This window comes from Suricata suricatta, chromosome 5 (assembly GCF_006229205.1).
Source record: "Suricata suricatta isolate VVHF042 chromosome 5, meerkat_22Aug2017_6uvM2_HiC, whole genome shotgun sequence".
NCBI lineage: Eukaryota > Metazoa > Chordata > Mammalia > Carnivora > Herpestidae > Suricata > Suricata suricatta.
In genome coordinates, this window is record NC_043704.1 from 9,629,870 (window position 1) to 9,641,844 (window position 11,975).

Consider the following 11,975-nt stretch of genomic DNA (forward strand, 5'->3'; position numbering starts at 1 on the left):
GTTCAGACACCCCAAATAAAAGGCATAACTTGTCATGTTGCCTAAAAATGTAATGCTTGATTAGCTGCTTATAAGAAACCTAGTTTGAATATAAAGACACAAGTAAGTTAAAAGCAAAGGGATGGGAAAAGATTTACTTTTCCAACACTAACCAAAAGGAAGCTAGAGTACTTATATTGATATAAGATGATATAGATTTCATATTTTAAAAATTACTGGAGATAAAAACTGGTCATTTCATAGTGATAAAGAGTGAATTTATCAAGAGAGCATTTACTAAATACTTATGAACCTAATAACACATCTTCAAAATACATAAAGTAAAATCTGTTAACTCCAAGAGATAAATCCACAATTACAATCATAAGTTTCACACTGTAATTGGGATAATAAATTGACAGAAAATCAGGAAGTATATAGAAGGCTTGGAAAATACCAACTAATTTCATCTGATGATTGACACTTTACCTACCAATAGCAGAATACACATTCTGCACGTGGAACATTTGTCATGATAGACCATATTGTGGGTCATAAAAATCCTTAATAACTTAAAAGGATTCAAATCATAGAAAGTTTATTTTCTGAACTCCTGTAATTAAATTAGAAATCAATAATAGAAAGATATTTTTTAAAAATTCAAATATTTGAAGAGGCTGAGGATTGCCTTAGTAGTAAACCAGTTCACGCCAGAGCCCTAGGAAGGAAGCATCTCAGTTGGATCTGGCCCCTCCGCGGGACTCAGAGGAAAAGCTACCACCAGATGCCGTCCACCACCATGGGTAAAGGAGACCCCAACAAGCCGTGGGGCAAGATGTCCTCGTACGCCTTCTTTGGGCAGACCTGCCAGGAGGAACACAAGAAGAAATACCCGAACTCTTCGGTCAGTTTCGCCGAGTTATCGAAGAAGTGTTCTGAGAGATGGAAGACCACGTCTGCAAAGGGAAAGTCAAAATTTGAAGATAAGGCAAAAAGTGACAAAGCTCGCTATGATAGGGAGATGAAAAATTACATTCCTCCCAAAGGTGACAAGAAAGGAAAGAAAAAAGATCCCAATACTCCTAAAAGGCCTCCATCTGCTTTCTTCCTGTTTTGTTCTGAATATCGCCCAGAGATCAAAAGTGAACACCCTGGCTTATCCAATGTGGATACTGCAAAAAAACTGGGTGAAATGTGGTCTGAACAGTCAGCCAAAGATAAGCAACCATATGAACAGAAGGTAGTCTAGCTAAAGGAGAAGTATGAAAAGGATATTGCTGCCTATCACACCAAGGGCCAAAGTGAAGCGGGAAAGAAGGGCCCTGGCAGGCCTACAGGCTCAAAGAAGAACAACCAGAGGATGAGGAGGAAGAGGAAGAGGAGGGAGAAGATAAAGATGATGAAGAGGAGGAGGAGGATGAAGAATAAATGGCTATCCTATAACGGTACGTGTGGAGTGTGCATGTGTGCTCAGGCAATTATTTTGCTAAGAATGTGAGTTCAAGTGCAGCCCAATATTAGCTTCAGTATAAAAACTACAGATTTTTGTATAGCTGATAAGATTTTTTGTAGAGAAAACATTTTTTTAAAAATGCAGGTTGTAGCCTTTTGAGGGGCTACTACATACAGTTAGATTATAAAGCTTCTGATGTTGAATATTTCTAAATAGTTAATGGTTTTCTTAATTTCTTGACTTGTGTATTATAGCATAGCAAATTTGTAGGAATTAGTATCATTAGTAAATTTTGGGTTTTTCTAGAATTTTGTGTTTTTTGTAATAAAATTATGTATATCAAAAAATTCAAATATCTGGAGATGAAATAATATATTTTTAAAGTAACCATTAGGTAAAAGAAAAACTCAAAATCAAAATTAAAAAAATATTTTGAACTGAATCCAAATGAAAACATATTACATTACAGGACTTGATGAATTCTACCAAACATTTATGAAAGAAATAGTGCCAATTCTACACAAAGTATTTCAGAAAATCAAAGGGAAAATACTTTTGCACTCAGTATACAGGGCCAAAAAGCATCCCATTAACACAACCAGGGAAAGACATTAACAAAAAAAGATATTAGATCAATATTCCTCATGATCATAGATGAAGAAATTATAAAACAAATCAGAAAGTTGAATTCAACAATAATAGAAGGGGCGCCTGGGTGGCTCAGTCAGTTAAGTGTCCGACTTCGGCTCAGGTCATGATCTCATGGTTCGTGGGTTCGAGCCCCGCATCGGGCTCTGTGCTGACTGCTTGCTCAGAGCCTGGAGCCTGCTTCAGATTCTGTTTCTCCTCTTTCTGCTCCTTCCCACTCATGCTCTGTCTCACACTATCTCTCAAAAATAAATAAATGTAAAAAAATTTTTTTTAACACAATAATACAAAAAGGGTGACCAAATGAGATTATGCCAGGAAAATAAGATTCACTTAATATTTGAAAAACAAGCAATATAATTACCATATTAACAGACTGAAAAAGGAACATCACCAAACTTGATGCAGAAGAAACATTTGACAAATCCAACCCTGATTTGTTTAATTAATTTTAAATTGAAGTATAACTGATAAACAATATCCTATTAATTGCAGGTGAACATCATAATGATTAAATATTTTGTATCTTAAAAAATGATCCCTATGATAAATCTAGCTACCATCTGTCACTATACAAAGTTATTACAATATTATTGACTATATTCCCTACACTGTACATTACATCCTCATGACTTATTTATTTTATAACGAAGATTTTACCTCTTAATCTCCTTCATATATTTTGCCCACCCACCAACCCCTCTTCCCTCTGGTAACCGAAGGTTTATTCCCTGTATCTATGAGTCTGTTTCTGTTTTGTTTGTTAATTTGTTCTTATAGATTCCATATATAAGTGAAATCATATAGTATTTGTCTCAAAGCTTATTTATTTGTTTTCGAGAGAGATATGGACAGCATAAATGGGAAGGAAGCAGAGAGAGAGAGAGGGAGAGAGAGAGAGAATTCCAAGCACAGAGCTCGACATGGGGCTCGATCTCATGAAACCATGAGATCATAACCTGAGTTGAAACCAAGAGTCAGACAATTAACTGACTGAACCACCAAGGCACCCCCATATAGTATTGGTCTTTCTTTGTCTGAATTCCTTCACTTAGCATGGTACCCTCTGGGTCCATTCATGTTGCCACAAATGGCAAAATTTCATTCTCTTTTATGGCTGAGTATATTCCACTGTATGGCTGTGTGTGTATATATACATCTTTATTCATTCATCCATTAGTGGACACTTAGGTTGCTTCCATATCTTGGCTGCTGGAAATAATGCTGCAGTGAACATAGGGGTGCATACATCTCTTCATGTTGGTGTTTTCATTTTCTTCAGATAAATACCCAGAAGTGGAATCACTGGGTCATACAGTCATTCTATTTTTAGTTTTGTGAGGAGCTTCCATGGTATTTTCCATATTAGATGCACCAATTTACATTCCCACCAATGGGTATGAGAGTCTCCTTTTCTCCTCATTTTCCAATACTTATTTTCTGTCTTTTTGATAATAGCCAATCTGACAGGTGTGGGGTGATAGCTCACTGTAGCTTCCTTTGATTTGCACTTGCCTGATGATTGGCGAGGACTGTCTCTGTGTGTCTGGTGGCCGTCTGTATGTGTTCTTGGGGAAAAAATGTCTATTCAAGTAGTCCACCCATTTTTAATCTTTTTAAATTTAAGTTGTGTGAATTCATTATATATTTTGGATATTAATCCCTTATCAGATGTATGATTTGCAAATATCTTCTCCTATCCAGTAGGTTGCCTTTTCATTTTGTTGATGGTTTCCTTTTTTGTGCAAAAGCCCTTTAGTTTGGAAAAAAAAAAAAGCTTTTAGGTTTGAAATAATCCCATTTGTTTTAGGTTTTATTTCCCTTGCCTGAGGAGACCTGACCAGAAAAATATTGCTAAGACTGACATCAAAGAACTCACTGCTTATGTTTCCTTCTAGGAGTTTTATGAGTTTATACAAGTCTTTAATCCATTTTGAATTTATTCTTGTATATGGTATAAGATATTGGTCCAATTTCATTCTTCGTTTTTAACAGTTAAAAATCTTTATATAATAAACTGAATTACAGGATTCAAAAGTCAAAGCCACGCTAAAAGGTATTTGTAGGGATGACACACTGCACCTTCACCTCCACCTTCGCTGGAACGTGTATCACTATTTTCTCTGGGTGGAGCCATGAGGTGGCCAGCCCTGTAGTTAGGACCTGCTGTCTCTTTGGGAACGCGGGAGAGGGAGAGAAAGGCTTGATAACACTCCTCTCCAGCTCTGCCAGCAGGTGGCATCTTTAATCCAGGCCCCTCTCCACCTGAGGGGACGGGTGGGGGGGGTCGGGGGGGGGGTCACTGTCCTCGCAGGGAAGGGTAGAGCTTCCCTCCTGGCAAAGAGAGAGGTCCCAGGACCAATTTCATTCTTTTGCATGTATCTGTCCTGTCTCCCCAACACCATTTATTGAGGAGACTGTCTTGTCAAGATTGTATGTTCTTGCCTCCTTTGTCATAAATTAATTGACCATATAAGTATAAGGGTTTTTTTTCCCCTGGGCTGTCTTTTCTATTCCATTGATCTATACGTGTGTTTTCATGCCAGCACATACTGTTTTGATTACTACAGCTTTATAGTATAGTTTGATGTCAGGGAGCATTAGCAGCTCCCCCTTTGTCCTTCCTGCTCAAGATTGCTTTAGCTATTTGGGTTTTTTTGAGGTTCCATACATATTTTAGGATTCTTCGCTCTACTTCTGTAAAAACTGCCATTGGTATTTTGATGGGGATTGCATTGAATCTGCAGATTTCTTTGAATAGCATGTATATTAACAATATTAATCCTTCTTATATTAAGCACAGTATATCTTTTATTTGTGTCATCTTAAATTTCCTTCATTAGTATCTTATCATTTTAAGAGTATATGTCTTTTACCCCCTTGGTTATATTTATTCGTAGGTATTTTATTCTTTTCAGTGTAATTTTAAATGCGATTGTTTTCTTAATTTTCCTTTCTGAAAGCTTGTTATTAGTGTACAGAAATGGATTCAAGTTCTGTATGCTAATTTTGTATCCTCTGACTTTATTGAATTCATTTGTTAGTTCTAGTAGTTTCTTTGGTGGGGTCTTTAGGGTGTCCTATATATAGTATTATGTCATCTGCAAATATTGAGTTTTACTTCTTTTCAATTTGGATGCCTTTTATTTCTTTTTCTTTGCTAATTGCTGTGGCTAGGATTTCTAATACCCTATTGAATACAAGTGAAAAGACCAGGCAACCTTGTCTTGTTCCTAATCTTAGAGAAAAAGCTTTCAGATTTCCCCCATGAACTATGATGTTAGCTGTGGGTTGTCATATATTACCTTCATTATGTTAAGGTATGTTCCTTCTATACTCCTTTTATTCAGTTTTTATCATAAGTGGATGTTGAATTTTGTCAAATACTTTTTCTTCACCTATTAAGATATCATACGATTTTGAGCTTTCATATTGCTGATATGGTGTATCACACTGATTGATTTGTAGATATTGGAGCATTGTTCCATGCCTGAAATAAATCCCATTTAAGCACAGTGCATGATCCTTTCAATATATTGTTAACTTTGGTTTACTAATATTTTATTGAGGATTTTTGCATCTATCTTCATCAGGGATATTGGCCTACAAATTTTTTTTGTATTTGTCTGTTTTTGGTATTTATTTCTGATTTTTTAAAAACTCAGCAAACTAGGGATATAAATGAACGTCATCAATCTAATAAAGGTTATCTATGAAAAAACTACAGTTAGTATTATAATTAGTGGCAAAATACTGAGTGTTCTCAGCAGAAGATGAGGAATAGGTAAAGCTGCCTGTTCTCACCACTTTTTTGTTTATTTATTTATGCATATGTTGTTGTTTAAATTAAAAAAATTTTTTTGCCCTGTGCACAACCTTAAATTTATTTATTTATTTTAAAATTTATATCCAAGTTAATTAGCATATAGTGCAACAATTTCAGGATAGATTCCTTAATGCCCCTGCCCATTTAGTCCACCCCCCACAGCTCCTCCAGCAACCCTGTTTGTTCTCTATAATTAAGAGTCCTGTATGTTTCGTCCCCCTCCCTGTTTTTATATTCTTTTTGCTTCCCTTTCCCTTATGTTCATCTGTTTTATATTTTAACTCCTCATATGAGTGAAGTCATATGATATTTGTCTTTCTTTGACTAATTTCACTTGGCATCATACCCTCTAGTTCCATCCACATAGTTGCAAATGGCAAGATTTCATTCTTTTTGATTGCTGAGTAATACTCCATTGTGTGTGTGTGTGTGTGTGTGTGTGTGTGTGTGTGTGTGTGTACACATATATATACACATCACATCTTCTTTATCCATTCATCCATTGATGGATATTTGGGCTCTTTCTATATTTTGGCTATTGTTGATAGTGCTGCTAAAAACATTGGGGTGCATGTTTTTGAAACATGCATGTCTGTATCCCTTGGATAAATACCTAGTAGTGCAATTGCTGGGTCATAAGGTAGTTCTACTTTTACATTTTTGAGGAATCTCCATGCTGCTTTCCAGAGTGGCTGCACCAGTTTATATTCCCACCAGCGATGCAAAAGAGATCCTCTCTCTCTGCATCCTTGCCAACATCTGTTTTTGCCTGAGTTGTTAATGTTAACCATTCTGATAAGTGTGAGGTGGTATCTCATTGTGGTTTTGATTTGTATTTCCCTGATGATGAGTGATGTTGAGCATCTTTTCATGTGCCTGTTGGCCATCTGGATGTCTTCTTTGGAGAAGTGTCTATTCATGTCTTTTGCCCATTTCTTCACAGAATTACTTGTTTTTTGGGTGTTGAGTTTGATAAATTCTTCATAGATTTTGGATCCTAACCCTTTATCTGATATGTGATTTGTAAATATCTTCTCCCATTTCATCAGTTGTGTTTTTGTTTTGCTGACCGTTTCCTTTGCTGTGCAGAAGGTTTTTATTTTGATGAGGTCCCAATAGTTCATTTATGCTTTTGTTTCCCTTGCCTGTGGAGACGTGTTGAGTAAGAAGTTGCTGCAGCTATTCATTTATTTTTGAGAGGGGGTGTGTGTCAGTGGGGGAGGGACAGAGAGAGACACACAGAATCTGCGTGTCCGCTGTGAGCACAGAGCTCGACAAGGGGCTCAAACCCATGAACTGCGAGATCATGACTTAAGCTGAAGTTGGGACGCTTAGCCAACTGAGCCACCCAGGCGTGCCAGTTCTCACCACTTCTATTCAGCATTGTGCTTTAGTGCATTGTATACAGTTCATAAGACAAAACATAAAAGTAACCCAGAGTAGAAGGGAAGAATAAAATTGTCTTTATTCTCTATTTATGAAAATTCTTGAGTATATAAAAAAAGCTACTAGAATAGGTGGGTTTAGCAAGTTTACACAATGTAAAATAGATATACAAATGTCATTTGTATTTTAATATCCTAGTTATAAATAATCATAAATTGAAATTAAAATAAAAATCATTACCAACAGCATCAAAAATAGAAAATACTTGAATAAACTTGATATAATATGTGCAAGATTTCTACACTGAAAACTGCAAAACATTCCTGAGAGAAATTAAAGAAGACTGAAGTAAATAAAGAGATGTACCATGTTCATGGAGTGGCATATTCAATACTGTGAAGATGCCAAGTCTCTCTCTATTGATATTACGGGTTTAATGCCATCCATGACAAAATCCAAAAAGGCTTTTTTTGTAGAAATTAACAAATTGTTCCTAAAGGAGTTGTAAATCAAGTAAGAGAAAAACATGCATGGGGTAATGTGCAAATTCAATCCAAGATAGCAATAAAGGTAATTCTTGGAAGAAATCTGGACAAGATCCTGAGAAAATAGGGTAAAGTGCATAATGGAAGAAGACAGGAGCAAAGAAAGAATGAAGGAGAGGCAACCAAAATTTTCAGAAAAAGAAAAAGGGCCTATTTAGAACAGAAGCCAGTGAGCTCTCACCCACAGATAAGATGAAAATAGAATAGGAAGATACTGGGGATTCAGTGAAGCTCTTTTCCCAACAACATGAGGAGCACAAAGATTGTAGTATTGTAACCAGGGGAAAGCCATGTAGCCATGGGACACTACCTGTGTGGCCTCATGAGGTAATATGAAGGGGCCCCCCCACTGCAGCTGTATGTGGGTGCCTGCAGCAGGTGAACTGGGATTTCCAGGGGTCTTGCAGTATCCATGCTTGGAGAGGGGTTTGCAGGGCTGTGGGAGGCTGAGCTGCAAACTGGTGCAGCTGCTCCGGAAACCGTGTGGAGGGTCCTCAAAAAGTTAAAAATAGAAATTACCTTATGATCCAGCAATTGCACTACTAAGTCCAAAGGATACAAAAATACTAATTCAAATGAGCACCCTGATGTTTATAGAAGCATATCAACAATAGCCAAAGTATGGAAAGGGCCCAAATGTCCATCAACTGATGAATGGATAAAGAAGATGTGTCACGCATGCTTGCGTACACACACACACACACACACACACACACACACACACACACGAATACTACCCAGCCATCAGAAAGAAATCTTGCCATTTGCAATAAAGTGGATGGAGCTAGAGTGTTATGCTAAGCAAAACAAGTCAGAGAAAGACAGATTATCATATGATTTCACTCATATGTGGAATTTAAGAAATAAAAAACAGGTGAACATATGGGAAGAAGTAAGAAGAGAAGAAAGAGAAATAAACCACAAGAGACTCTTAATGATAGAGAACAAACAGGGTGCTGGAGGGGAGGCGGGTGGGGGGATGGGCTAAATTGGTGATGGGCATCAAGGAGGGCACTTGTTGAGATGAGCCCTGGAGTTGCATATAAGTAATGAATCACTAAAGTCTAGTCCTGAAACCGATATGACACTGTATGTTAACTCATTGGAATTTAAATTAAAAATTTGAAAGAGAGAGAGAGAGAGAGAGAGAGAGAGAGAGAGAGAGAGAGAGAAAGAAAGAAAGAAAGAAAGAAAGAAAGAAAGAAAGAAAGAAAGAAAGAAAGAAAGAAAGAAAGAAAGAAAGAAGGAAGGAAGGAAGGAAGGAAGGAAGGAAGGAAGGAAGGAAGGAAGGAAAGGAGGGAGGGAGGGAAAAAAGAAGAGAGGGAGGGAAGGAAGGAAGGAAGGAAGGAAGGAAGGAAGGAAGGAAGGAAGGAAGGAAGGAAGGGAGGGAGGGAGGGAGGAAGAAAAAAAGCGATGCCGCTGCCCGCCTCAGAGCCAGCCCCCTGTTGGTCCGAGCCTACACTTAGGACTGACATCTAACGAGGCCCATCAGCAAGCTGTACTGCCTGCCAGACGTTCAAATGCCTCCACACGAGTGGTCTCGAGCCCAAGCCCCTACTCCACCCCATGCCCCCAGGGGCCCATCTCTGCCCTGGGACCCTCCTGCCTCTGCACAGGCTACCAGAACAAGGGATAACCTTGACCTCTGTGCTCTCAAACACCCAGCAGGTCGTCCCTTGGCCAGCTTTGTTCTAGTTTCTGCTCTGCCTGCTGTGCCTGGCCCTTCTCCCTTTCCTTCCCGGTCCTTTGTCTGCACTCAAATGGTGCTTTCCCTGGTCTCTCTAATATTCCCTGCCTTCCCAGACACACTGCCTCATCCCTTTCCCGGCTCTACTTTTCTCTGGATTACCACCGACATACCATGTATTTTACTGTTGTAGTTGATGCCAGTCTCCTCTACTAGAATGTCAAAGACTTGAGATCAGGCCTCTTGTTGTCTTCTGTCCCCTGTCATATTTCCCACACTCACAACAATGCTTTCACACTACGCCATGAAGAGCTGATGAGTGACTGAATGAACAAATGGACAGTGGAGGTGCTATAGTTCAGGAGCTCATCAAAGTGACCAGGGCCGTGTGGCTTACTCCCAGAAGGCACAGCCACGATGCACAGATTATTCTTGGGAGAAGTCAAGGTAGAAGGGCAGACAAGACCCTTGTCCTCCGGGAGGGGTCCCTAGGGGGACAAGGACCAGGGAAGGACGGAGACATAGGCTCGGCAGTCTCACAAAGGTCCTGGCAGCAAGGCTGGACGGCCATGTCTGCCACAGGAAAGGCCTGTAGCAAGTACTGGGCCCTGGTTTCCAAAGGGCTGGGCAGTTTAGTGTGGTAGCCTGGAAACTGGACGCAAAGCACCAGGCCTCCAGTGAGGCCCCCACCAAGGCCGGAGCCCTGCTGGCCACAGGGGCCACAACCCGCGTCTGGAGGCACAATGTCGGTCTGTTGGGTTGCCTTCTTTTTTCGGAGGCTGCTGGCTCACCCCGCTGGAATGGGGTGGCACTTCAGGACACGGAGCTTGGAGCTGGTGGCAGATTTCTTGGAACTGGTAGCAGGGAGATCTAAATTAAGACCTTTATATCACACCAAATAAATAGAAGCTGAAATAGAGGGCTGAAGGAATTAGGCAAAATGCCTTTATACATAACTTTTGAAAAATGGAAGGGCGTGGAGGTGGGGGGGGGGGAGTTAGAAAACAGAATGATATTTATTCACTGCGTCCCAAGGTATTTGCTGAAAACAATGACACCTCTGTTTGCCACAAAAGCACATGTCAGAAAGAGCAAGCCTTTCTCTTTGAAGTGTCCTGCCACAGAAGCCTGGGTAATAAATACCAACCGCTTTGTTGTGAGGGCTCCCGTGGCAAGATTGAGGGCTGGCCCAATTTCAGGCTGCCTCCTGTCCCCAGGGAGGTAAGAGGAGCCCGTCATCTCTGGCTTGGGGTCGTCCTCATGGCTCTTTCCTGTTTGGCACCCCTGAAGGACACCTGCTTTGGACTTACCTGCGAGCTCCTGAGGCAGAAGGAGCGCCCACCTTTACTCCACAAAGGACCCGCGGTGCCAGGTGGCTGCTGGGAGGGGCCAAGAACTGTGCTCGGTCCCCGGGCTAGCGCCCCCGCCACCATGGCAAGCGGCCTTCTCTCCAGGATGGCAGAGAGGAGCAGACCCGGGATGGCGCCCAGGACAGGCAGAAGGAAGGCACCGTGGGCAGTGAGAGTGAGGACCCTCACCAGATCAGAGCTGTGAGAAGGGGCTCCTTCAGCAGAAATCTTCTTGAAGGGTTTATGTGTTAAAAATCTCGTAGTTGCTGTTTCAAATGCAAAATGGCACCTTCCTGGCCATTAGACCAGCTGTTTCTACTACAGAACCGACTTCACGGCTTCAGAGGTGGAGGGCAGCAGGGAGGGGAAGCCTTGATACGTCACATTTACCAATTTCTATGGTAGGATATTCCCAGCATTGAACAGAGTTGGGAAGAGTTGCTTAGAATTTCGCTCTACAGTATTCCCACCATACTATATACATCAGTGACCCCAAGAGCATGATGGTCAACTGTAGCAATCAGGAAGGAATTACCTTTGCTGTTTATAGAATTATAAGGTTATACATTCGATTTTCAACAATGGTTGTGGTGAACAGCTGGCTCAAGAAATTCCTGAAAGTGAACAACTGGCTCTTGCTACGGGGGCCAGTGTAAGCCAACCCGAGCATCGCAGGGCTCCCCGGGCCAGAGGATGGCTGAACTGGTCCCTGCAGAGAATGGTCTCACTCGCCAGTACCAGTGAACTCCAAGATAACTTGCACAATCTTCCTAGCAAGGTGTGCTCTTTGGCTTTTTTCCCCTCTTGATTCAGCAGCAGTTCCAAGTTTGGCATCAGGCTCACATTCCTCACTACCCTACAGAGCAGCTTTCTGAGGAACCGCTGGCTGGCTGAGGTCATCGCTGGGAGGCTGCAGGAGCATGTAACCCAAGAAAGGTGGTTCTGCTCTGTGATGGGCGCTACAGGTCAGCGCTGACTTCGGGTGGGAATTTAGCCTAACAGCCACAAGGGTCAGGTGTACAGGTGCATGATGAGCCTTTCCAGGGGCTCTGCCCAGAAACCACAGTAATCCTATGCTTTCTGAGTCCAGGCTTATTTTGTT

The 11,975-nt window shown here is 40.8% G+C and overlaps 1 long non-coding RNA gene and 1 pseudogene across 1 annotated transcript in view; both read left to right on the forward strand.

Moving 5' to 3' along the window:
* Positions 1-778: 778 nt before the first annotated feature.
* Positions 779-1,407, forward strand: LOC115291495 (annotated as a pseudogene).
* A 10,178-nt stretch (positions 1,408-11,585) lies between these two features.
* The window catches only part of LOC115291497, a 73,687-nt gene continuing 73,297 nt past the window's right edge, over positions 11,586-11,975 (forward strand). Inside the window, exon 1 of the long non-coding RNA XR_003908488.1 lies at positions 11,586-11,651. This is a non-coding gene — a long non-coding RNA (uncharacterized LOC115291497). The remainder of the gene's footprint in view (positions 11,652-11,975) is intronic.